This window comes from Onychostoma macrolepis, chromosome 15, assembly GCF_012432095.1.
Source record: "Onychostoma macrolepis isolate SWU-2019 chromosome 15, ASM1243209v1, whole genome shotgun sequence".
Classification (NCBI taxonomy): domain Eukaryota; kingdom Metazoa; phylum Chordata; class Actinopteri; order Cypriniformes; family Cyprinidae; genus Onychostoma; species Onychostoma macrolepis.
In genome coordinates this window covers 2,347,796-2,373,847 of record NC_081169.1, presented here as the reverse complement: position 1 = coordinate 2,373,847, position 26,052 = coordinate 2,347,796, and positions in this window count along the sequence as shown.

The following is a 26,052-nucleotide window of genomic DNA, read 5'->3' as shown; positions in this document are numbered from 1 at the left end:
CTTAATTCAATCAGAAGTTTTTAATTTCTTTAAGCCTGAGCCACTAAACAATGTGTGAGCTATATACAATGCATAATATATAAAGCAAAAATAATAAGAATACATTAAATTAGGAAAACCTGAGGAACGAAGGAGGCGTCAAATCAACAAAAATAATAAAACATAAATATTCTAAACTAAGTCCCCAAAACCCTCTTAACCTAACTAACCAAAGAAAAATGCAGAAAACAAACTCGACATCTTCGGCGTATACGACTCCACAACTAAACTACACTAACTACAAACAAAAATACAAAAGAGACGCTCACCTCTCATCTAGTGTGTCTAACACTTGTTAACTGCGGGCAGGATGTATCCTAGGGCGCGCAATACGCTAACCTGTTCCTCATTTCCCCATTCAAAGAAAGAACAGTAATTATTATCAACACTCCACTCAAAATTGCGATAACACAGCAACAAGTATTAAGCTCACACATATGTGATACAAACAAAAAGTACGAACTCCGAAACAAACTAACTCAAAACACCTGAACACACACACTGAGCTATCCAGCGTGACACGCCGGGAGATCTTTAAACAGCAGGGTGACTTCGGATTGGCTGCGGGAACAACGCCCTTAATGATGATTGACAGCAGTCTCCTCCAACCAACAGAGACCTAAGAACAATGATGACAGACTAGAGAACAGATTGATAGAAATAAGAGAAAAGAAACAAAAACACACGCGGCACGTAACAGTAACGCTGGGTTGTGTTGAGCAAGCGAGCCATTGGTGTTTAGAAACCACTGAGGGCGGGCATTAGGGAAGCAAGCTAGAGAAACGTTGCACACGTAAAAGAGAAGGTCTGCACACATCCAAAAATGTATTTTAAATGCAAAATTGATTTTCGTTTGCTCAAAGTACTTTCTTCTTTGCAAGACGAAATTTTCTCCACAAAACTCAGTTCGGGCGCGTGCAAAATGCACTTTTGCACGCTCAAAACATGATCTTTCGCACTCAGAATTGTGGCAGAGATATAACCCCATACATACTGCTTGGGGAGGGCAGCTAGCTAGGTTCTGGATTTGCAGCATTGGACTGCTCGCTGAGGCTAGTAAAAGATGCAGAGCGAGCCAAGTGCACAATGACAAGGAGTAACACTAAATAGTCTTTAATTGTAAATCCAACACAGAACACTCTGGTGAATTGCAGGGAAACACAACCACGCAAACATAAATGAGATGGGACAAGGAACTAAGGGATACTCAGGGCTTAAATATACAGGGAGAGTAATCAAGGAGAACAGAAACAGGTGTGAGCTAATCATAAACCATGGAAACTAACTAAAGGAGGGAAAATGGGAACAAAGGAAAGAGGCAGACAACACAAGGAAAATGAAACACATGACAATATAATAGGTTTTGGTAATAAAAAGTTTGCTTGTTTGCAGGTCAGTACAAATGTCTGCACTAATCTTTCTTACTGCTGACTTATGATTAGTCTGACTAGTGATGTATAGAATTAATAGTTCTATCATCAAGCCGTCCTTTTTACTTTTATTATTATTATTATTATTTAATATTTCCATGTATTACTGTAGATGTACATTTTAGACAGCTTCACTTTTATTAAAACCTATTGGTTAACTAAGTGAAATGTACATTCATAATGTTGCTATTATCGCATATCTTCAATTAAAATATGGCCAAATAAATATGTAAATATGCATATGCTTGTATATAAGTCATGGAATAATTTTTCAGATGAATCTGTTTTATGGGGATTCTGCATTGTCTGTCATCAATTATTCAACTAGACTGTCAAAATAAAATTTTAAATATAATAGTTGTTTTAGTATTTTACATTAATGACAAGGATAAGCAGTCAGTTATTCAGTTATGTGAATATAAAGAGTTGGGAAAAAATTGGATGTTTCAGTTGCTGTGTTCTCGTCATGTTGTAATGTTGTCTAGATGACAACCAGGGCATTCTATACTCAGAACTGTCACATCCTCAGACTCAGAATTATGTATTTCTATGGTAACACTGTTAAAGCATATGAATCTGTAATCAACAGACAAAATCACAATACAACATTTGTTATGCAAATTCCTAATTAATAAGCTTTTGTACTTTTGTAACGTTAATAAAAATGATTCAAAATTAATTAATAAAAATAAAAACAGCACTCTTCTGCCTTACAAAATGAAACATGTTGTCGGTGCCTGCCTAATGCCTGATACAGAAAAGCTAGTTCATGTATTCATAAATTTGAAACTGGATTGGTCTGAATGTCCTATAGTCTCTATAAACCAGCTACAGGTGGATCAAAATGCAATACCTAAAGTTCTTATCAGATCCAAAAAAAAAAATCTTCACGTTGCTACCTGTTACTGTAGGTTTGGCATCACTTATTAAATATTGTGACTTACTCCTAAATGTTATGAACTCCAACTCCGGGTTGTCATTTCCCAATCCCACATCATAATTTGTATTATTAAAAGACAACTGCGAACTACAGCCTATACCAGCCAGACAACGAGGGACCACCTGCATATAAGTCTTTAAGATGGATTTCAAATGAATATAAATCATCACAGGACTGCCAAATGCAGTCTGTATAAACCAGAGAGTGAGGGATGCTGTACTATACTTTCTGCATAAATCAATTCAGGGTGGACTTCAAAAATTATTGATATCATTATAGTATATACAGCATTACAGTGTAATCTTTCAACATAAACAATGCCCTCAAATATGATGAAATGTGTATTTTTTATTTATTTATTCTGTGAACACATATTGGGTAATGAATAAAAGAATAGCATATGCATTCATTTTAATGAAGATGTTTTTTTGTTTGTTTTGTTTTCTCTTCAATACCTAAAAATGTTATGGAGTTGTGGTGTTTTTTTTTATTTGTTTGTTTGTTTTGTTTTGTTTTTTGACTTGCTCATTTGGGGCTATCAGACATTAAAGCACACTTTTCTGTGAAGCTGATTTAAAACAACATCAATTGTGCCATTCAAATAAAAATGACTTGACTTGGAGGCACAGTTAACATATTTGCAAAAGTTGTGTGTGAACAGTAGCAGCATGGGGTGTTATCGGTGATTACTAGGACATTGCTGGTCAAATAACAAACTTTCATTGAGGGTTTTTACAAAAATCCCTAACCCTGACTATGATCAGCAGTATTAATGACCATGACTTAGTAAATACCACTGATTCATATCTTTTCATTTACAATATATACAGTGGGGCAAAAAATTATTTAGTCAGCCACCAATTGTGCAAGTTCTCCCACTTAAAAAGATGAGAGAGGCCTGTAATTTTCATCATAGGTATACCTCAACTATGAGAGACAAAATGAGAAAAAAAAATCCAGAAAATCACATTGTAGGATTTTTAAAGAATTAATTGGTAAATTCCTCAGTAAAATAAGTATTTGGTCACCTACAAACAAGCAAGATTTCTGGCTCTCACAGACCTGTAACTTCTTCTTTAAGAGGCTCCTCTGTCCTCCACTCGTTACCTGTATTAATGGCATCTGTTTGAACTCGTTATCAGTATAAAAGACACCTGTCCACAACCTCAAACAGTCCAACTCCAAACTCCACCATGGCCAAGACCAAAGAGCTGTCAAAGGACACCAGAAACAAAATTGTTGACCTGCACCAGGCTGGGAAGACTGAATCTGCAATAGGTAAGCAGCTTGGTGTGAAGAAATCAACTGTGGGAGCAATTATTAGAAAATGGAAGACATACAAAATCACTGATAATCTCCCTCGATCTGGGGCTCCACGCAAGATCTCACCCGTGGGGTCAAAATGATCACAAGAACTGTGAGCAAAAATCCCAGAACCACACGGGGGACCTAGTGAATGACCTGCAGAGAGCTGGGACCAAAGTAACAAAGGCTACCATCAGTAACACACTGCGCCGCCAGGGACTCAAATCCTGCAGTGCCAGACGTGTCCCCCTGCTTAAGCCAGTACATGTCCGGCCCGTCTGAAGTTTGCTAGAGAGCATTTGGATGATCCAGAAGAGGACTAGGAGAATCAGATGAAACCAAAATAGAACTTTTTGGTAAAAACTCAACTTGTCGTGTTTGGAGGAGAAAGAATGCTGAGTTGCATCCAAAGAACACCATACCTACTGTGAAGCATGGGGTGGAAACATCATGCTTTGGGGCTGTTTTTCTGCAAAGGGACCAGGACGACTGATCCGTAAACGAAAGAATGAATGGGGCCATGTATCGTGAGATTTTGAGTGAAAACCTCCTTCCATCAGCAAGGGCATTGAAGATGAAACGTGGCTGGGTCTTTCAGCATGACAATGATCCCAAACACACCGCCTGGCAACGAAGGAGTGGCTTCGTAAGAAGCATTTCAAGGTCCTGGAGTGGCCTAGCCAGTCTCCAGATCTCAACCCCATCGAAAATCTTTGGAGGGAGTTGAAAGTCCGTGTTGCCTAGCGACAGCCCCAAAACATTACTGCTCTAGAGGAGATCTGCATGGAGGAATGGGCCAAAATACCAGCAACAGTGTGTGAAAACCTTGTGAAGACTTACAGAAAACGTTTGACCTCTGTCATTGCCAACAAAGGGTATATAACAAAGTATTGAGATGAAATTTTGTTATTGACCAAATAATTATTTTCCACCATAATTTGCAAATGAATTCTTTAAAAATCCTACAATGTGATTTTCTGGATTTTTTCCCCCCTCATTTTGTCTCTCATAGTTGAGGTATACCTATGATGAAAATTACAGGCCTCTCTCATCTTTTTAAGTGGGAGAACTTGCACAATTGGTGGCTGACTAAATACTTTTTTGCCCCACTGTACACACACACATTTTTTACCCCAGGATTATTTGATGAATAGAAAGCTAACACTATTTAGCTTAAATTGACAGCTTTTGAATGGTATTGTATAATGTTATAAAAGCTTTCTATTTGGAATAAATGCTGTTACTTTGAACTCTCTATTCATTGAAGAATCCGGGGGTGGGGGAAATGTTTTCAACATTGATAATAATCAGAACTGTTTCTTGAGCAGCAAATTAGCATATTAGAATGATTTCTGAAGATCATGTGACACTGAAGACTGCAGTAATGATGCTGAAAATACAGCTGTGCATCACAGAAATAAATTACAGTTTAACAGAGATTCACATAGAAAAGTTTTTTTTATATATATATATTTCAAAATATTACTGTTTTTACTGAAGCCTTGGTGAGCAGAAGAGACTGATATAAAACTTTTGTGTACTTCAAAACTTTCAGCCTTTTTTAAAAAAAAAACAAACAAAAAAAAACTGTCACCTATTTCTTGTCATTTAGGCCTGATATTATATTGTTATTACTGGATTTATTAACCAGTTTGGTAATAAAGTAAGGTTAGTTTGCAGATCCAGAGCAGGAATATCAGCATGTAAATCCATCCAGAAACAGCGTCCTTTGGACCAACAGCCAGTAGATGGCAGCACACGTCTGACAAGTGCACTGCAGCTACAACACGGCCTGCACTCTCACATGTGAGAGAGTTTGGGAGAATTAGACTTTAACACAAATTCACAATTAAAACCAATCATGCATTCTTCAGAAATGAAAAAGAGATACAACAGTATTGGGATTTTAATGTCAATAACTCCATGGCACACATATATGAACTTCCTATACATATACACTGTCTGATAACTACACTATCAAGATTTCATCCAGATAAACATGCGTCGTTTGATCAACACATCTGAACACACCTTGTCTGTTCGGTGGCTCTCTCCCGTGTTAAACCCAACTCAGACACGCACAAAGTTTTGCTCTTTGTTTGCTGCGGCATTGGAATTTGGCAAAGTTCCATCTGCTATTTGATTTTCTGTTTTCACAAAACAGCGGCAGACAAAGGAGCTCACGGTGCAGGAGCGTACAAAACAAAATAAAACCTAAAAAAACAGCACAATAATACCTTTCACTCCACCTGCACCCTCCGACGCTCAAAGTTCCCGCCTTAGGTATCATCTGACTGACGAGCATATATACCTAACAACAAAGCTGCACAAACAACAGGACTCCTGTGTTAATACTCATCAAGGCTCTTGGGTAGACGCCGAGAACGCCTCGCCTCCCTAATCAGGACCCCCACATGAAGAGCAGCACACCTCTGGTTTCAGCATAATTACAGACAGGCGATAATCAGGTCACCCCAGCGGGGCCAAGTGAGCCGGCGGAGGTGTTAATAAACATTCCTCCCCACTTTTTTTCCCCTGCTCTTTTTCCTGAGGTAAGAAAGAGAGACGAAAAGAGAGAAGCCCGCCCGCCTGGGCACAGTGGTATTGAATAGATACCCTGGGGCGCGACACCCCCTGAAAGGTTACTCTCTATCTAACGCAACAGAGAAAAAAGAGAACGAGGGAGATGGAAGGAGAAAGGGGTGAACTCAGACCCGTTTTCCCTTGGAGTTTGGGGGGAGAAAAAAAAGATCTTAACATTTTAAAATAATTCAAATGTTAACATTTCACAGATTAGCATAAGGATAGCTTGCAGTCACAGGGCTGTGAAATGAAATATCTATCAGCATAATGTTCTTTTTTTGGGAAAGACGGGAAAAAACTCAAAGATAGACATAACCCAAGGTGCAGCCTATGAGCTGAGTCTCGTTCTCAGAAAGCAGGCCTGTAAAGAAAGGAATTATATAAGAATTTCTAATACGAGCGTTTCAATTAGTAGCATTTTGGTTGCTACTTTTCAAAGTTGTTCAAAGTTACGCCACATACTTTTTAGTAATTCATTAAACCGTGTAAAAAGTTGGCAAAGTTTGAACGTGGCGGCGTTCAGGTGGAATCAAAGTGGAATGGCTCGCGTATGCACCGAATCAAACGTGTTTATGCTCTTTAGACAAAAAGCTTTGGTGGAGTCCCAGATGTGTTTTTTTTGTTGTTGTTTTTTTGTAATAACTTAGCTTCCTGAGTCTGTAATATTTATAAATATTATACATTTAGCATTTCAAATTGAATGTTTAATTTAATTAGAATAATAAATCAAAATCTTGCCTGGCAAGATACAGTATAAATTTGTAATAAAGATGGTTTTGTTAAATCAGGTGTTCCGAAATTGATTTTCTGACAGAAAGTTCTAAACACTTTCAAAACACATCATTAGGAAAAATCTCAAATCATTTTAAATTATGACTGTTCCTATAGCCTACTCAAATTTTTATAACAGGCACTTTATAGACAATGCTAAGTAATTAGTGCATTATTAGGTTTATGTTTAGCATCCACAGCAATGCTTCAAGGCAAGGCCTGTGCTAGACATTAGGAGGCTTTAGCAGGGCTGTCAGGCCTCATTCACACAGCCAGAGTCGCTGTGTGCCGACGGTCCCCAGAGAGTCCACTCGTTAGTAGGCATTCCAACTGCTGGTTGCCTAGTAACATTTATGAATGAAATTAGTGGATGTCATGCCATGTTGTTGACATTGCATAAGTGTTCTTGCAGCTAAACGTATAGCTACTTTTGAAATGAAATATTGTGTTTGAATGGAATATGTCCAAACATGCTTAATATCAAGATTGCACAAGATAAAAAAGAATGTGGTTCAGTTCTTCAGTACTTTAGGCTGAATGAGACTTAGTTTGAAAGTTACGCAGGAGAACACAAACTACTGTTGCTTTTGCTGCTGAACGGAGCTTTAAGGAGAGTCTCAATAAAGCAAATATGATATGACTTCCCTCTAATATTGACATCTCGGCATCACATTATTTTTTGGTATAGGTCAATACTGAATATTTCATCAGATGATAGTGATTATTTAATTGTGGATTATTCAATATTTAAAACCTTGCTATAATTTAAAGATAATGTAACAAAGGAATATCGCAAAGATTTAATTTTTTAAGAGCACTACACAATAAAATGGGATACACTTGAAGAGATAAAAAAATAGTGTAATAAATTTATTTCAGTTCAGAAATATGCACTAATTAAATATTCATGACATGCATGCCTTTTAGTTAGACACACATATGAACTCGAAACTATTACCACAAAGTCCTTTAAAAATACAACAATGTAGTTGTAAGAATAAGTTTTAAATATCTGGAATTCCAACCTGAATACTGAGCTTATGATTATAGACATACACATAACTAAATACACACATTTCACATGTACTTTTTGCATTTTTTTAATACAATGAGTAATCATTCACAGTGCAGGGTGAAGGGTGGAGAAAATACAGAAAGTGAAGCACTGACTTTAGTATGTATCACTTGTAGATCCACCTTTATCAGTAAAACATCCGTCGCATTTTCTGTAGCTGCTTATAAAGACCAATTTTGGATAATTTCTTACAGCATCTGAATTGGATTAAGGTCAGGATTCTGGAAAACGCATTTTCAGACATTGTTTAGATGGTTCAGTGTCTTGTTGCATCACCCAAGCTTGTAGTCATATCCTGATATTATCCTGTAAAATGTCTTGATACTCTCTTGAATTCATTGTTCCTTCATTGCAAAGTGTCCACATCCTGAGGTGTGATGCTGCCTGTGAACCATGATGCTCTTCTGCCATTCTTCAGAGTTGTAGAAGAGGCTTTGGTGTTGGTGTATGGTGCCCTTCTTCCTCTAAAAGAAGCGATTTTTGCCAAAAGGTTGCCATCTCCTGTCTTGACTGTCCACAGAGCATTTTCCCAGAAGCGGAACATCTGGCTGGTCTTGGGCAAACATGAGACATGCCTCAATATTTCTTGGCAGCAGTGGTTTCCTATGTGTTGTCCTTTCATGAACACCATTCTTGTTCAGTGTTTTTCTGATAGTGGACACGTGAATAAAGACTTTCAGAGTTCGCAGAACTGTCTGGAGGTCTTTTGGTGCTATCCTTGGGTTCTTTCGCACCTCTTCCAGGATTGTCAGTTATGTCCTTAGTAACCATATCTACTATATATTTAGAGATCAGTGAGTCAGTCAGCTTTCACAGTTTGCTTTATGTAACAAAAACATTTAGTCATTATAGCATATACAACACTTTCATTCTCACTGCTTATTTAATGTCTAATGATAAACGCATCCATACAAATGTCCTTTACAGATGCTGTGCAAATCAAAATTTTGACAAACGCAGTCATGCCAAATGCCCTTTTTTTGTTCTAAATTAAAAATGGTTATTTAAAGTGTGTTTATATTTTAACCATTTATATGGATACTTCAAAATGGAGCCCAAATACACCTTCCACATATCTTAAATGATGTATTGTGTTTAATATCAATCCTTGATCAAAATAACGGGAGAAAATGACATTTTAAATATGCCTGAAATAAAATGTGACCCTGGACCACAAAATCAGTCATAAAGGTCACTTTTTGAAAATGAATAAATAAGCTTTCCGTTGATGTATGGTTTGTTAGGATTGGACAATATTTGGCTGAGATACAACTATTTGAAAATCTGGAATCTGAGGGTGCAAAAAAATCTAAATATTGAGGAAATCTCCTTTAAAGTTGTCCAAATGAAGTTCTTAGCAATGCATATTACTAATCAAAAATGAAGTTTTTATATATTTACAGAAATGTACAAAATATCTTCATGGAACCATGATCTCTACTTAATATCCTAATGATTTTTGGCATAAAAGAAAAATCAATAATTTTGACCTATACAATGTATTGTTGGCTATTGCTACAAATATACCCCAGCGACTTAAGACTGGTTTTGTGCTCCAGGGTCACAAATCTCCAACTAAAGCTAATTTTACAGTTAGTATTTTATGTAATAATATTTTACACGTATTTTGACAGAATTACAGCTTGACTTGAAATTATACACAAACTTATTGCGCACACAAGAGATATTTACATTGATTTTTCCATTTCTCATCACACATCACATGCCTCATATCGCATCTCAAGCATGCTCTTGGTGTCTCCTTGGTAAATAAATTAGTTTGGTGTGCCTGAAATGATGCCACAAATTGCCATGATTTTTGAAAAAATTAAGATAAATTATTTTGACACAATAAATATTGAAAGGATAAGTTGAAATCTGTTAATCAATCACTGGAACATACAAGGCCCATAAGTTAAAGAAATGTCAATCAAAAACAGCCGTCTCTGCCATTTACTTGCAATTTAAGTTCATTACAAAAGGATGAATGTATGTTAGGGTGTATTAGAGCATATTTAATATCAAATAATATCTCAGGACAGAAGGTAAAAGTGAAAGTGAGGTTAGGCTCACTGGTGGGCTGGGGTTTAGCATTCATCAGCTCTGTCATGTACTGTGTGGCTCTGCAGGTGGATTAATCTCATTTCTATTGGTCTCAGTTAAAGAGTTCTGCACTCTCAGCCAACACAATACAAACACATTAATAAGAGATTCATTGTGTAGTATAGACAGCTTTATTGATTATAACAGGAGCGCTTAGGTTAAAAAAAAAAGTACACTTCCATAATAAAAAAATGTATTTAGTCACCACTTGTAGTACACTTGAGTGTACTAGTGTATGAAAGATGGGTTCAAGTGTACTAAGTGGTACCTAAATACATTTTTTAAATATGGAGATAGTATGTTAAAAGTGCATTTTAGTTCATATTCATGGTGTCCCGAAATAGCACAGTTGAGTACACTTAGTTGATCACTAAGTACACTTAGTTTCTTTGTTTTCGGTTTAAGAGATGAAGTCGGCGACACTGTAGTGGACACGCCTGTACGCATGTTTCATACGGATTACATAATCTGTGAATATTTGTTTTCCATTTGAATTGGTTCATTTGAATGTAGTCATTTCACTGTCATGTTTTCATATCTGTAAGGCAAGTATACACAGAGTTCACTTAAGCTCACAGACACCGAGACGGCAGAAAGCACATCCTGTTTGAGCAATGTTTTGTTGTTATTGTGAGTGCACACAAATAAAGTAGAGTCTTTACAGATTCAAAAGATGTATTACTCTTATCTGCATGAGCAAAGTGAGGGAGTATTTTAAGAGCAAGTGAGCGCACCGGCGCCTTCATCTGTCCTGCAGTGAGCGCTACTGATCAGCTTCCACACTCTGCACAGACACTTGAATAGCACACATTCCTCTAGGTTAAATTTAGATTGAGCGGCCATGTAAAGTTGCTGCTACTTACATATTTCAGATGATAAGCCATATTTGAGGTTGATGAATGATAGGTGAGTGTTTGGGTGTCCTGCCCGATGTACTGTAATACCACATAGACCGGCCGTTAACGATCTGTCCGTCACGGACTGCGTGAATTATTATTATTATTTTTTCTGTGACTAAGCGACTCATAAAATTTTGGTCGACCAAGCCTCTTCTCGTCGACTCACGGTTAATGGGCTATTAGGGGGCAGCCCTAATGAAAACTGTCTAATGTTCAGTTGAAACATTTGTATAGAAAGGAGGAAAGTCATGTGAGAGGAGGCAATGCCTCCATCGCAATATGATTGGATATGATCAGCTGTGATTGGTGTGATTTTACATGCGATAAATCCCACCTCTTGTGTTTGTGCACATTCATGAATCAGTCTCATTGAACAATATAATGGCGTTAATGGGAAGTCTAATTAATTAATAGTAAACAATACACACACTTATATATCACCACTTTGTCAAGGCAAAATCAAACTTAAAATGGCCTGAAAACATGATCTGTGGGTTTTTTAGTGAGCAATCAGCTTGTTGAAATTAAAGGCACATCTAAGCGTTTGTGACCAACAGTGTTGGGGAAAGTTACTTTTAAAAGTAATGCATTAAAATATTGCGTTACTCCCTAAAAAAGTAACTAATTACGTTATTAGTTACCTTTTATGGAAAGTAATGTGTTACATTACTTTTGAGTTTTGCGTTACTTTTTAAATTTGAGCAGGGCTTGATTGTTTATTTTTAATATAAGAAGTTCTATTTATAGCGAATGTAAAAGCCCTTTCACACCAAAAAGTGTAATGAATAAACCTCAGGCTGAAGGAAAAGTATTGACATCGCAGAGAGAACACGCAGGAGAACACTTGTTGTTAGTTTACGAAGCACAATTGTTAGTTTATCTAAAGTCATTTTTGCTTATTAGTACACTCTAAAAAATGCTGGGTTAAATACAACCCAGCGCTGAGTAAAATATGGACAAACCCTGCGATTGCGTTGTTTTCAACCAACAGTTGGGTTAAATGTTTAACACAACCTTCTGGGCAGTAACCCAAGCACTGGGTCAAAACAACTCAATCGCTGGGTTGTATTTAACCCAGCATTTTTTAGAGTGGTTGAACTGGATCATCAAAGGTCAGCAGCAAAGACATTGGTCAATAAAATGGGATTAGATACATTTGTGTTATTTAACATATTTAATTATTGCAGCTTTACGTCATATTCTGAGTTTGCATTTCACTGTTTTAATTCATTTTGATGAATACTAAATCAGTTTTTTTGCAAGTGAGATGAATTAATGCACATTCACATTTAGTCTAGAACTACAGTAAGATCATGTTCACACAGCAAACACTTCCGATTTCTCCCAAAATGTGGACAGGAGACTTGTCAGTCAATAAATGGGGAAACAGAGTAACTGGCGTTACTTTTTTGAAAAAGTAACTCAGATATTTTCTTGTAAATTAAAAAGTAATGCGTTACTTTACTAGTTACTTGAAAAAAGCAATCTGATTACGTAACTCACATTACTTGTAATGCGTTACCCCCAACACTGGTGACCAGTATTTACTGAGCTTTGATGACTGATGATCCGAATGAAGTTTATTATGAAAAAAAAAAAAAAAAAACAGCTGAATATCAGTTTATAAATAAAATATATAGTATAAATTGTTACTGCCTTGAGTTATTATTTTGGAATAAATGTAAAATGCTGGTGATGGGATTTATAAATAGAATAGACTATTAATTAAAAATACAATATATATGTTTCTGTTGTGTATTCTGGTAGTGTAAGTAATGTTTATTTAACCAAGACTGGGACATGAATTTAGTATTTTAAAATGTAATATAATTTTATTACAAGTACTTAATTTTTAGAATTTAAGGTCACACTTTATTTTAAAATCAAATTCTCGCTATTGACAAACCATTAACTATGACTTTTGCCTCAGTAAACTCCTAATTGGCTGCTTATTAATAGTTAGTAAGGTAATTGTTAAGTTTGGGTATTGGGTAGGATTGTGGATGTAGAATATGGTCATGCAAATATGTGCTTTAGTACTAATAAACAGCCAATATGTTAATAATAGGCATGCTAATAAGCAACAAGTTAATAGTGAGAATTATTCCCTTTTCTAAAATGTTACCGGATTTAATTACATAATCCAGATTACATGTAATCAGTTACTACCCAGCTCTCTCTCTGTCTCAAATGTTAATGTTAGTGGATATGTAAATACTGTGGGATAAAAACCCCTCTTGTTCTAATCAACACAGACAATCCCACACATACATAGTGTTATCCCAGGTTCAGCAGCATGGATGTGGTGGTGGGGGGTGGACAGCTGCCATGTCAGAGGCACCTGCCAGCGGCCAAACCTTACCCAACTTCCACGTCTCTCCCAGGCTGCCCTATCTCCCTCTTCTGTCTCTCTATCTCTCTCTCCTCCCTCTCCTCACCCCGCTCCCCCTGCTCAGGGAAAAAGTTTGCCAGACAGCCCTGAGGACTCCCATCTCCTTGACTCCTTGAAACCCCATCAACACCCCCACCCCCAACACACACCCCAAAACCAAAACACACACACACACACACTCAACAAACTTAGCACAACAATTAATAATACATCACTGACTAGGGCCAAATGCAGCTTTTTGGCAAGGTCCTCATACGGGAAACACATGTGTCTATGTGCTAGATGTGAAAGCACACACACCTAAACACACACGCTTTGCACCGCAGACGACTGTGAGGTTTCCTGTGTGGTGTAGTGATTGGTACTCAAGTCACCGATGACGAAGAGATCTTTGATCACACATCACTTAAGGAGTGGTTTTAAGTGTATCAGATGACCCCTCCCTGCTTTTACCCCGGGACGCCAGCTGAGGAATTTCACCTTAACATTAATCAGAAAGGGGCTGTTCATGTCCATGTAAACTGGTTTGTTAACACGCGTATCTGAAGGTTTTTTAAGAATTTGGATAACTAGTTGAGACTCTGATCATCAACACAAGGAAGACATGGTTAAAAAAGACATTTATTAACAATAGATATGCAAGATTAAATACATTTCCTAAGGAAACGAATAAATGACTGACTAATCAGGTAAAAGAGAACATTCTCAGAACTAACAGGCTAACATTCTGATAAGATTCCCTCAAAGTTATGAACAAACCTTTTCAGTAACGTTAACAGAATGTTCATTCAAAGTTATCTGGTCTTTTATAATGTTCTACAGACATTCTCAAAATGTTAACCTTTGTCAAATGTTCACAAAAATATTATTTATACATCATTCATGGAACCTTTTTCCGAAACATTTTAGTTTGACGTTTGTCTGATGTTTTTTTTAATGTTACTATTTGTTTCAGAACATTCAGAGAACATTCAAAACTAACATTCCCATAATGTTGCAAAATGATAAAATGGAATGTTCCCTTAACATTCCAATAACCAGGAGAAAACATTTTTAAAACATTCAAAATAACTGAAATTTTTCAGACATTCAGAGAACATGAAGAAATAATGTTAACTTAATGGGAACATCATTCTTAAGGGAAAACCATTCTTAGAACATACATTTTTTAGCTGTGCACATTTTAGTATGCACTGCATGGATAATAAAACTAATATCCAAAAAATATAAAATTAACGTGAAAAACAATAAATTGATGTGAATGAATAAATGCAGTGCTGTTAAACTGAATGTACTGTAGCAATGGAAGAGAATTATATGGTAACACTTCTTATGGGAAACCACTTGATGACAATAAATAAATGCTTATTTATCATTACATAATCTAATACTTAAATGTTTTCTAAGCAAGTTAGATAAACATGGCTGCAAGTATGAACTACTGCCAAGGTGATAATTTTGGTAAATTTATATTTACCTTTCCACACAGTCCACCAGTGAAGCAGAGGGCAGGACACGTCGTTTCCACATTGGGCTGGAGAATGCTGAACTTCTGCTGTGCCAAAAGGGGTCAGCTGGGTCAGATGAGTGGACACAGGATCCTTTGCACACTGGCTGTGTTACTGAGGAGCTGTGTGGGTCAGACAATATCTGCTGCTGCAGGGCTCCTTTGTGGACTACAGGCTGTGCTGTTGAAGGAACTGTAAGAGCCAGAATGTGTCAGTCCATGCTGGAGTCCTTTGCAGCTAGAATGCAGCCGTAGGAAATATATGCGGTTTTGCTTGCAAGAGCTTAACCTCTGCTGTACTGTTGTGCCTTTTCTTGTTGGTCAGAACTCAATTTTGTTAAGGTGTCCTTCCCATTGAGCTGGAAACACAGAAGGTGGTGTGTCTGTCTCCTTCCCCATTGGGATTGAAATGCAGAATGAAGGTACGTCCACCCATGGGGTACATTATCTCTTTCAAAAGAGGACATTGGAATCTGGTGCCTTTTAATCTTTAACATTTTACCCTTGCAATGTTCCATTACCAAACCTCTTTCAAATGATTACAGTCATTGTGCATGATAAGAAATGGTTGAATTATCAAGCATACATTCATTTATGTGTTAATACATCAGCTTTTGTGAACTGTTTTGTTAACAGTCAATTTCCATTTACATAAACAATTTTTTGTATGAACATGAAGTAGAAGTTTCAGCTTATATCAAATGGATTTAGATGCATCTTTGTGGCCTCGCTTTGTTTTGACTCGCTTCTGTGTCCTGAGGTCCTAAATAAATTTTATGGCAGTCTCAGCCTAGACATTAGGAATGAGTTTGGTGGTTGGGGTTGAGGCCTTTGCACTGCAGAGAGGAGGACAGAAAGGTTCTGGGCTGCATTTCCCAAAAGCATCGTAAGCTTAAGTACATTGTAGACCCAACTTAAGCTTAAGCTTTGTTTGTAAACGAATCAGTAGTAAAATTAAGTGAACAAAGGACCGAGTTCTTACTGACGCGGTCTGGATCTTCATTAAAAAATAAAGTTAATTCCTCTTTCTAATGTTGGGATCAGAAGGAAGGAAACGCAAACGATATTTTTCCACAGCTGGGCACTGAACAGCATCTTGTTTTCTTCAGAGCATCTTTATCATTCGGTTTCTGCATAGACCTGCGTTTGCCCCTCTCCTAAACACTACATTCATAAATCGGTGGGTGGAGCTAAAGAGGCAGTGATGTAGAATTGGTGGGCGGGGCTAAAGAGGCAGTGACGTATGATCGATGGGCGGGGCTAAACAGGCAGTGATGTGGAATCGGGGGGCGGGGCTAAACAGGCAGTGATGTGGAATCGATGGGTGGGGCTAAACAGGCAGTGATGTAGAAGCAGGCTTTGATCTTCTTCTGCGGAGGCAGTGCTTATCCACACTATTACATCACAGAGTAAATCATTCCGCAAGCTGTCGTTTTGGCAGACTGCCTTCAATATAAGCTGTTTTTAGACTAAAGAGAAAGTTTTGAGTTCTGAAACTTATAGGATGTTTTTTTATCTACCTGGTCTCATGGCATTTACGTACCTAGGTGCACTTTTTAGCGTGACATGAAATACGTACCAATAAGTACATATCACTGCAGTTTCCAAAATAAATGAACACTTTCACACAAATTTACAGAGTTGCGATTAATAAAGCGTAATTTTCGCACAATTACTTGAAGAATATCATGCTATGACTTCAAAACAATATTAATATGCTGGGAGATTTGAAAACTGATGCTTTTGAACGTTAGCATCGCACACATCCAGCTTCATATTTATGGGTTTTCATAGATGCTAAGTTTGTTCGGTAGCTCACGGAGTACGGAGACGGATTTAGCAGACGAGAAACACTGGTTCGAATACCGTGTAACTACGGTTCGACAAAGCAGTTCAAATCTGCGTAAAAGGAAATTCAAATGTCACAGTTGCATCAGCTAATACATTTTTATATCAGTTTTGCATTTGTTAACACTATCGGGTAGGTTTAGGGCTGGATTTGGTGTAGGGCTCAACACGATAGAGCATTAACCTTTAGCGACAGTCTCCGGATATTTGAATTCTGAACCGCCGCAATACGTATCTGAAGCAACGTAATAAAAAAACAGCAATACGTACCAATATCTACGTAATAAAAACGTGCCAGTGTTCACATATTGAACCTGTGTTTTAGCGCCAGTCAGTGGACATTTCTATTTGAAACTGCGGCAAAACGTGCAGCAAGGTACGTAAAATGGTCTCGCACAAAAAGTGCGCAGAGGTACATATTTTTATGAGACCAGGTTGTTTTTTATAGTACAATGACCTCTTGTGTGTCAAAAGATCAAAGGAATTTTGGTTTCTCAGTTCATGACCCCTTTAAACTATTATACCAGACAAATGTGTTTGAGAAAGCCAAGCCTACCACTAGACCATTGGCTCTTGCACTGTTCCTAGAGCCCCTACTGTAACACTGCACATTTTGCATGTCTCCTTTGTCTAACACACCCATTTCAGGTCTTGGAGTCTCTACTCATGAGCTTATGACCTGAAGGTGTTTGATCACAGAGACATCAAAATGTGCACTGTTGGTGGGGCTCCAAGAACGTGGTTGGGATCTACTGTGCTAGACAGATTACCTATTACCTTGACACCATTTACCAAGGCTCAGGAGGAAGCCATATAATTGGTGGAATCAACAACCAAACGAGAACATCTCTGCTTGAAGATTGCCAAACCACTGTAGCAGCCTCCAAAGCAAACAAAGATCTGTTCTGTTGGCTTGAACGTGCTTGTACCAGAGCATGTGAGATTTCTTCAGAGGGGGAGGAGAGAAGGCAGACATGGTTAGCACCTGAGTCCTCAAGGGAGCAGTTGAAACCTTAGGCTTTCGAGAAGGCAGGCCCAATTTCTAGACAAGAGTCATGGCCTAACAGGGCCTGAAGGTGTCCAATGCGTTTCACTGAAGTCAAAGCGAATAACAGCCTTGCCTTCAGAGAGAGAATGCACAAATTCACCATCACAGGAGGTTCAAATGGAGGAGCCGTAAGCATATTTAGCACTACAAGCGCTACAAGTGTAGCACCGGATGTTTGGGTCAATGCTAAGAGAAGAGCATCAGTCAGTGAAAAGTCACTCGACACATTCAGTAAATGTTTGGTGGAGCCAGGAACAAGGATTTTTGGTGAGCAGTGCCCTTGAAGGCGAATCTCGAGAATGGCTTATGATAAGGGTTTTCTCCACATGGAAGTGTGCAAGTTTCAGGTTGATTGATATAAAGCAGACATGAGACACACTTCACCAGCGATTTAACCATCTTGGGCCAAGAATGAGCCATAGCATGGTATTTTGTAGTGATGAGAAAATACCAGCTGTAGAATCCTTTCTGTATTTCATAGACTTTTTACCTCTAAACGTAAGGCTGGTGGGTCCTGCACTGCTAAAGTGGAGGACAGAAAACTGTTGAAGAAAACAATGGCCTTGAAACAGCAGAACACAGTCAACTGTGTTTAGAACCCAACTGGAAATTACCAGACATGTGCCACAATGCCATTCAGCCTTGTATTCCATGTAAACATGCACACACACACACAAACACACACACACACACGTTTACTTAGCTTTCTAAATGGGGACATTCCATAGGCGTAATGGTTTTTATACTGTACAAACCGTATTTTCTATCGCCCTACACCAACCCTACACCTAAATCTACCCCTTACAGGAGACTTTCTGCATTTTTACAATTTCAAAAAAACTTTGTTTAGTTTATTTTTAAACCCATTTTACAAATGAGGACGTCCCCAAAGGGAGGTTTTTGGAGATTTTGTCAGGATTTACCTCACTTTTGGGTACAATTTTGTCACCAAATTTTGGTTAAATATATTTTCTATCACCCTACACCAACCCTACTCCTAAATCTACCCCTTACAGAAAACTACTGGTAATTTTTGAATTTCATAAAACCTTTTGTTTAACGGGGACACAGTAAGTGTCCTCATAAACCATGTTTACGTTGTAGTACCCATGTTATTATACACATCTGTGTCCTCGTAAACCATATATACCAGTACACACACACACACACACACACACACACCGAAAGCATCCTTAGTGCAATGGCTTAATGTGTAAATTATAGGCCTAATTTTGATCTTTGCAATCAGTGTGTGGCATTTTGTGTGGTGTTGTTTGTGTAAGTAATATTATTAGATCACATGCATTACACCCACAAAGCAATTTAAAAAAAAATTGCACCATTTATTTAAGATCTATAAGAAAATATATATTTCTATAGCATGCTTTGCTCATATTTATAAAGTCTGCCAAACTTTCCTAATCATGTTATTATTATTATTGTTATTATTATAAATAAATAAATAAATGAATAAATGAATTAATGAATGAATGAATGAATAAATACATTCCTCCAAAAAATGTAACCTCAAATTTCAGGTTTCTCTCGTTCATATCCCTTTATGTTACCTAATGCACACTAAAAATATCACAAGAATATGCTCATATTTTGTCAGTGTCAAGCACATGTTTTTGAAGTGGGAGACTCTTTTAAAAATCAATATACAGATGGACAACCATAATAAACCCACTCATCTCTATTCACACTTCATCCTCATCTGCTATTGTTAAAGACATGAATGAGAAAAAAAAAAGAAATAAAAGAAAAAAAAACGGTTTGATTTATAGTAAAATACAAAATATTTAATTTTTACATTTTTATTTTTCATTTTTTTAATATATTATTTTTACAGTCATTATAGTTAATGCATATTAAGTTGCATAAGCATGCAGAAGACAATATGATATTTAAATAGGTAGTCAGCAGTTTTTTCATTTATCATGATTTGGTGTGTAATAAGATAGATAAGCTAGTTTTGGTTTCTGTGGGAATTCCCTGGGCTTGTCTCTCCTACACTCCCTGAGGGTTGCACAGAGAACAATATGGCTAGATTTGTTTTGCTGTCTCTGATTGAATTAGGATTGATTTTGCTGCTATTTTGCCAGGAGACTATCAGGTCTCTGGACTTCTTTAAGTGTGTTTATTGGATAAATGTTTACACGCTAGTCAGCAGGACCAGTGGTTTGTTAGACTGCCATTTACTATAAAATAAAGATCAATAATGCTGAAATGTAATTTTACGTCTCTTCATTACTGAGGGGAATGATTGTTTCCAGCCACACGGGATGTGAAATGTCAGTTACCAATCCGTTGTGAGTGATATAGAGAAACAATTAAAGCTAAATAACAGTTGAATAAACTCTTACAGCTAAATAACATCTAAATAAGCTTCACACATCACAATCTCACTCATCTTCAGCTAAAATATTTTGTACAAGAAATGTAAATTTAGTGTTGATTATTTATCACAGTGACATTCAGATCAACAAAACAAGCCTCTCAAAATAGAGACAGTGTTCTGTTTCAAAGCGCTCCAATGACATGTTCAACAGCACGCTTTGCAAAACCACAGAACAAAAACAGCAATTAGTGCTTTTAAGTTGTGCATTTCTGCCGTCTGTGTGATTGACAGACTCATGCTGTTATTAGCATGACTTCACACACTGTACTACCAGAGCAGATATCGCTGTGAAGACTGCAGGTGTCAGAGCTGATTCATTGCCTTTGTGACCATAACCTGGGGCCTGTGCAGTACAGGAAAATATAGGACAGCATGTACAAGTGTTTTTGCAATTGTCATTGTTAAAAAAAAACAAATATGTTATCAACAATTTCAGTGACAAGTTGAACTGAAAATCATGACATGGATTTTAAAATATCTTAGTATTTCTTAGTATTTGCTTTTGTGAACACGATGATTTTGGGGGTGAAACAACCAAAATCACCCCCAAAATCATTTGGAAACACTTTGTTTTAAATGAAAATTATGTTTTTTCTTGGAATAAATATCATCTCAGTTGTGATAATTCAAGCTCTATTACACTTTATCTATTATAGTGCAATCACATGCACACATGCATTTAAAACACCTGCATGGCTTTTCATCAATATTATGTTTTTGCATCATTATTGTTTACCTCTGTTTTAGTAGTTAGTTAGCTTTTGCCAGTCATTGTCATTTGGCACCAGGGACTAGTCCAGACAACATCTCAGTGTCATTAGCACAAAAACACACACCTCATCACGACTCAGAAATTTAAGCTAATAAGCAGTTGTCAAAGGAAAAATAAGATAAATATAATGTTTGATGGAAACAGTATGTGCTAAACTGGACAGGGTCCCAATAATTACCATTCAGACGGCAACAGACACAAGTAATGACAGAATGGAAAGAGAGAGAAGCAATGGTAACATTTTGTATGTTAAAGCAAGAGAACTCAACTGTAGGCAAATTACTAGTATAGGGGCCGTCAGAAGTACCCAAACCAGACACTGCCATCTTTTGCTTCATTTTATTTTATTTTATTTTATTTTTTCCGGAATGTCTACGTATGCTAACTGCAAACAGCCCGCCTTGTTGGCAGAAGCTATTTACACTAACTCCTCCCACCAACGTGTGGTTGCACAAGACAACATTACAAAAGACGGTTGTTAGAAAACAGCCCCTGTGGCGTTGGTAGTAAAGTGTGCAGCATTGACTTTTTGATGCGACTGACCCGAATTCGAATCTGCCTTTTGCTAAACTCGTTCTCCTCACTTTTCAAATCACATATCACATTGGCAAGGCATTTATTTTACATAAAAATAAAGTAAACAATCAAAAAGCAGAAAATAAAGTGCCTCATGGGTGTTTATCGGGTAGAATTAAGGGTAGATGTAGGGAGGGCTTTATTGTCCTAATAAGGCGACATCCATTTAATAATTTTAATAAAAATGATAATTTACACTCAATACGTTATAAATGCATGTTGTTTTGTAATGTATTACAATACCGAGGTGCAAATATCTGCCACTAAGTAGTATAAAAAAAGCATAACTACTATTTATTGCAAAGTAAATACTGCTTTTTTCATTTAGTGTAAATAGCATCTATCGCTATGAAAATATGTTATATGCACTTAGCGAATCTAAGTGATATAATCTAAGTCAAGGGTCACCAGACTCGGTCCTGGAGGGCCGATGTCCTGCAGAGTTTAGCTCCAACTTGCCTCAAGACACCTGCCTTGAAGTTTCAAGTATACCTAGCAAGACGTTGATTAACTGCTTCAGGTGTGTTTGATTAGAGTTGAAGCTAAACTCTGCAGGACAGGAACAAGTTTGGTGACCCCTGATCTAAGTAATATAATATAGCGAATCTACTGCTATTTGCAGTGTTAAGTGCAAATAGCCTCTGCCTTTTTTTCTGGGGACATTTATTTTGTGTCTAACCAATCGTCTAAGGTAGGGGAAAGGGAAAATAGTCAATTTCATGCTTTTAAAAGTCTAAAATAATCTACAATAATATAATTTATATGTTAAATAAAAATATTTAGTCAGAATACATATTTACTTTTAAATGGCTGCCAACAGAGAAACTTTTTTTTCCATTATAATGGTGTCGCTGAACATCTACCAGCAAGAACTAAGGGGCTTCAGTTTCTTGCACAGACTGATTGTTTCGCTTCTTAAGACCTCAATATTTTGTCAGAAGCCATGGCTATTCATTTTGTGTGACTCCTTGATGTGCTTTTTTTCATTCTCCAAAATGCTGACTTGCATTTTATGAATCACCAAGGACCTCGGTTTCAGCTAAAAATCTTCTTTACTGTTCTACTGAAGACAAAAGTCATCTACATCTTGGATGGCCTGATGAGGGAAGACAGGAGGGAAAACAGGAACAAAGGAAACAGACAGGCAACACAAGGAAAACAAAACTAGCACAGAATACAGATGTGACAGTAGACATTTGTAAAGAAAAATATTTTAATTACTTTTAGTTGATGAATATACCACATTAACATTTTTAGAGTCTGTAAATTCAAAATATTCATTAAAATAATCAAATGTTTCTGAAAATTATGAGAAAAATGAAAATATATCAGAATAACATTCAAAGATATAAAGAATATGACAATTATATTTCTAGAACATGGCGCATACATTTTAAAATAGACGTAAAATTTCCATGCTTACCTTTGTTCCAGTGCCAAGACAATTCCTGTCTATCCCTTAGGAGCGAGAGAGACAGATAGACAAAGAGAGAAGTTCCAGTCAAAACCTGTTGTTGGGAGTCACCTCAACCACACACACACACACACACACACACACACACACACGCACGCACGCACACACACGCACACACACACACACACCACACGTTTATACGCTCAGGCAGAGGGTGCTTATCTAATGTTCAGGATTAAATTCAGTTACCCTCCAGGGATTGGGTTAGATGTCAGAAAGATAGATGGGCATCATGCTGAAATACCAACGCCCAAAAATGATTTTGCATGTGTGTGCGTGTGTGTGTGCACAAATATAATGCAAATATAGACATGTATGTCCTCTCTTCCCAGGAGCATTATGTAAACAAGGAAATGGAGATGGCATCACAGCAAAGCACTCTATAACAGCCAATGAATCATCTTGAGACTCTCATTTAGTTGATTTGCACCAAAGTCAATATTAAATAAAAAGGAATGAAGTTAAAGAATTTAACCAGAAAGCAAAACAATAACATCTTTGATGATGTATTCTTCAATTATGACATCAATAAAAGTAAGGAAAGTAAATCAATCCATCAAATGGGTGTCTTTAATTGATGTATTTTTTACGCTGTTTTTAACTGCTTAGAAATATTACAAATGCAATTCATTTAAGCAGTAAATATTCAGAGCATAACAGAATTGGAATGCAGAATAAATTAAAGATAGCAGACATTGGGGCATCATGCATGAAACAAGCATAAACCGATCCTCATGTAAACTGAATTATGCCATTAAATTCATATTGCACAGAAATTTGTTCTGCTTGTTATTCATAAATGAATTGTGTTTTTCCTCAGACAACACTGCTTCTTAGCTAATGAAGATTTAATTTGAGCTAAAATAACTACATTTACTCTGTGTTCTGTTAATGCAGTTTTGTTCATTCTTATACTGTTGCTTTCTGTAAAGCTGATGCATAGTACAACATGATTTTCTAACAAAATCTTTGAGATGGTTAACTAAATTACTATGTGCTCCATAAAGCAAAATATTAAAGAAAGAAAGAAAGAAAGGTGGAACAGTTGAATTTGAATTTGAACCTCTAATGCATTTAACCACTGATTAAAATTAACCTGTGATATAAATTAACTTAATCTTGTAACTTAATTTATTTGCAGTGGGGGAATTATAGTTCAAAGAATTTTCTAAGAATGTTTCATTTCTTATAACTTGCATGTGTTGAATTATCATGTATTGAAGCAAAGAAAACTGACAAGAGTTACTCATTTCATCCACTGTCAGTTCCAGGTCACTAGAAGGAACTCAAGCGTTAACCTAACACGCTTAACCCTAAAGCATGTTAAAGTTATATATTTTAAATACATTGGAATCAGATTTACAAATTATTAATGTAACAGACAAGAGACAGCAAAATGATTGTTCTAAGAATTATTATAGAGTTATACCGTGATATTACATCTGAAACTCTTTGCTTCACACACACACACACACACACACACACCTGTCGGTGTGCTGCTAGGGTTCTCAGGAGAGTCTGGTGCCTGCAGTACTGGCTGGTCATACCTTTACTGGAGAGCTGCTCTCTGCCCTCAGGCTACTGCTTAGCAATTCAACTCTGACTACAATCCACAGCCTGTGCCCTTTATAATGCGCCTGTTTCAAAGATACAGTGCCGTAATGAATTTACAGACCTTGGGAAGCTCTGTCTGATATACTTCAGACAAGATGAACAGAGAAGACAGACTCTGCTTCGCTTTATCTCCATCGTCTGGCTTGTTGAATCTGCCTATTTAACTTCTCTATACATGCCGGTGTTCTTCTATAAATACATTAAAAATTAACATGTAAATATTGTTTCTGCAAACAGCTGACACACTGAAACAGAACACAAGGACACGTATAGAGAGCAAGTGAATGAAAAAAAAAAAATGAACAGACAATAAAGAAGACTTACTTATAAGACAATAAATCTGCCAAAATCTCTCACTGGGGACAGTCAGTAAGTTTTTAAAGAAGTAACTATGAAGAAAATGAGTTGTTTTGGATTGCAAAATATATACGTGTTATCAGATTGTCTTGAAATGAGAAGATGGCAGGAAATAAGCGCTAGGTATGTTCATATGCACTAATTTTCATTAATCACAATGGATCCAATACAATTTCAGATTCTGAAAGTTCTGAAATAAATCCTGAACACTGCAGTCCGATTGATTATTCATTTACATTGATTGATTATTTGCATTACATGTATTCCACACAAAACTTCAGTGCATGCACAGTGCCCAGGTGCAGAGAAAGCCATCACAATAATTTTGCTGGAGCTATATGTGAGTATAATTGCATTTTTTCCTTCCTGACATATCTAAAAAGAAAGCTGATATATGCATGTGTCAGAATATGTGTTTTTAGCAAACACTGAGCAAATATTCAGTATCCTTCATTGACCACTAATACATAACATACGTAAACAAACAAACATGTTCGTATGACATAAAACATATGTAAATACATGCATCATGGCACATGTGCACAAGGTATTCAGTATTTTTTCAATTAAATTGAGAGAATAATCAAATTAATTGCTTAATTTTTAAAGTTGATTGGATCATTTCTACACCACCCATTTCAATCCGACATGCACAAAAGCCTACAACAACACCACAGTGTAAATTTCTTAACAATAATATTTCCTGACCTTCACATCCATTCATCTCCCAGAAGAACAAGTTAACCATTTCTGGATCAAATCAAACTAAAACTTTCAGTAAAATCATTGATGACCAAAACTGAAGCTTAAAAAAAATCAATCACATAATGAGGAGAGAAAGGGCCTTGGAAAAAAAAGAAGAAGAGGAAAAAACCCATCATGCATACAGTGATGGAAGGAAATGGACAACATCTGATT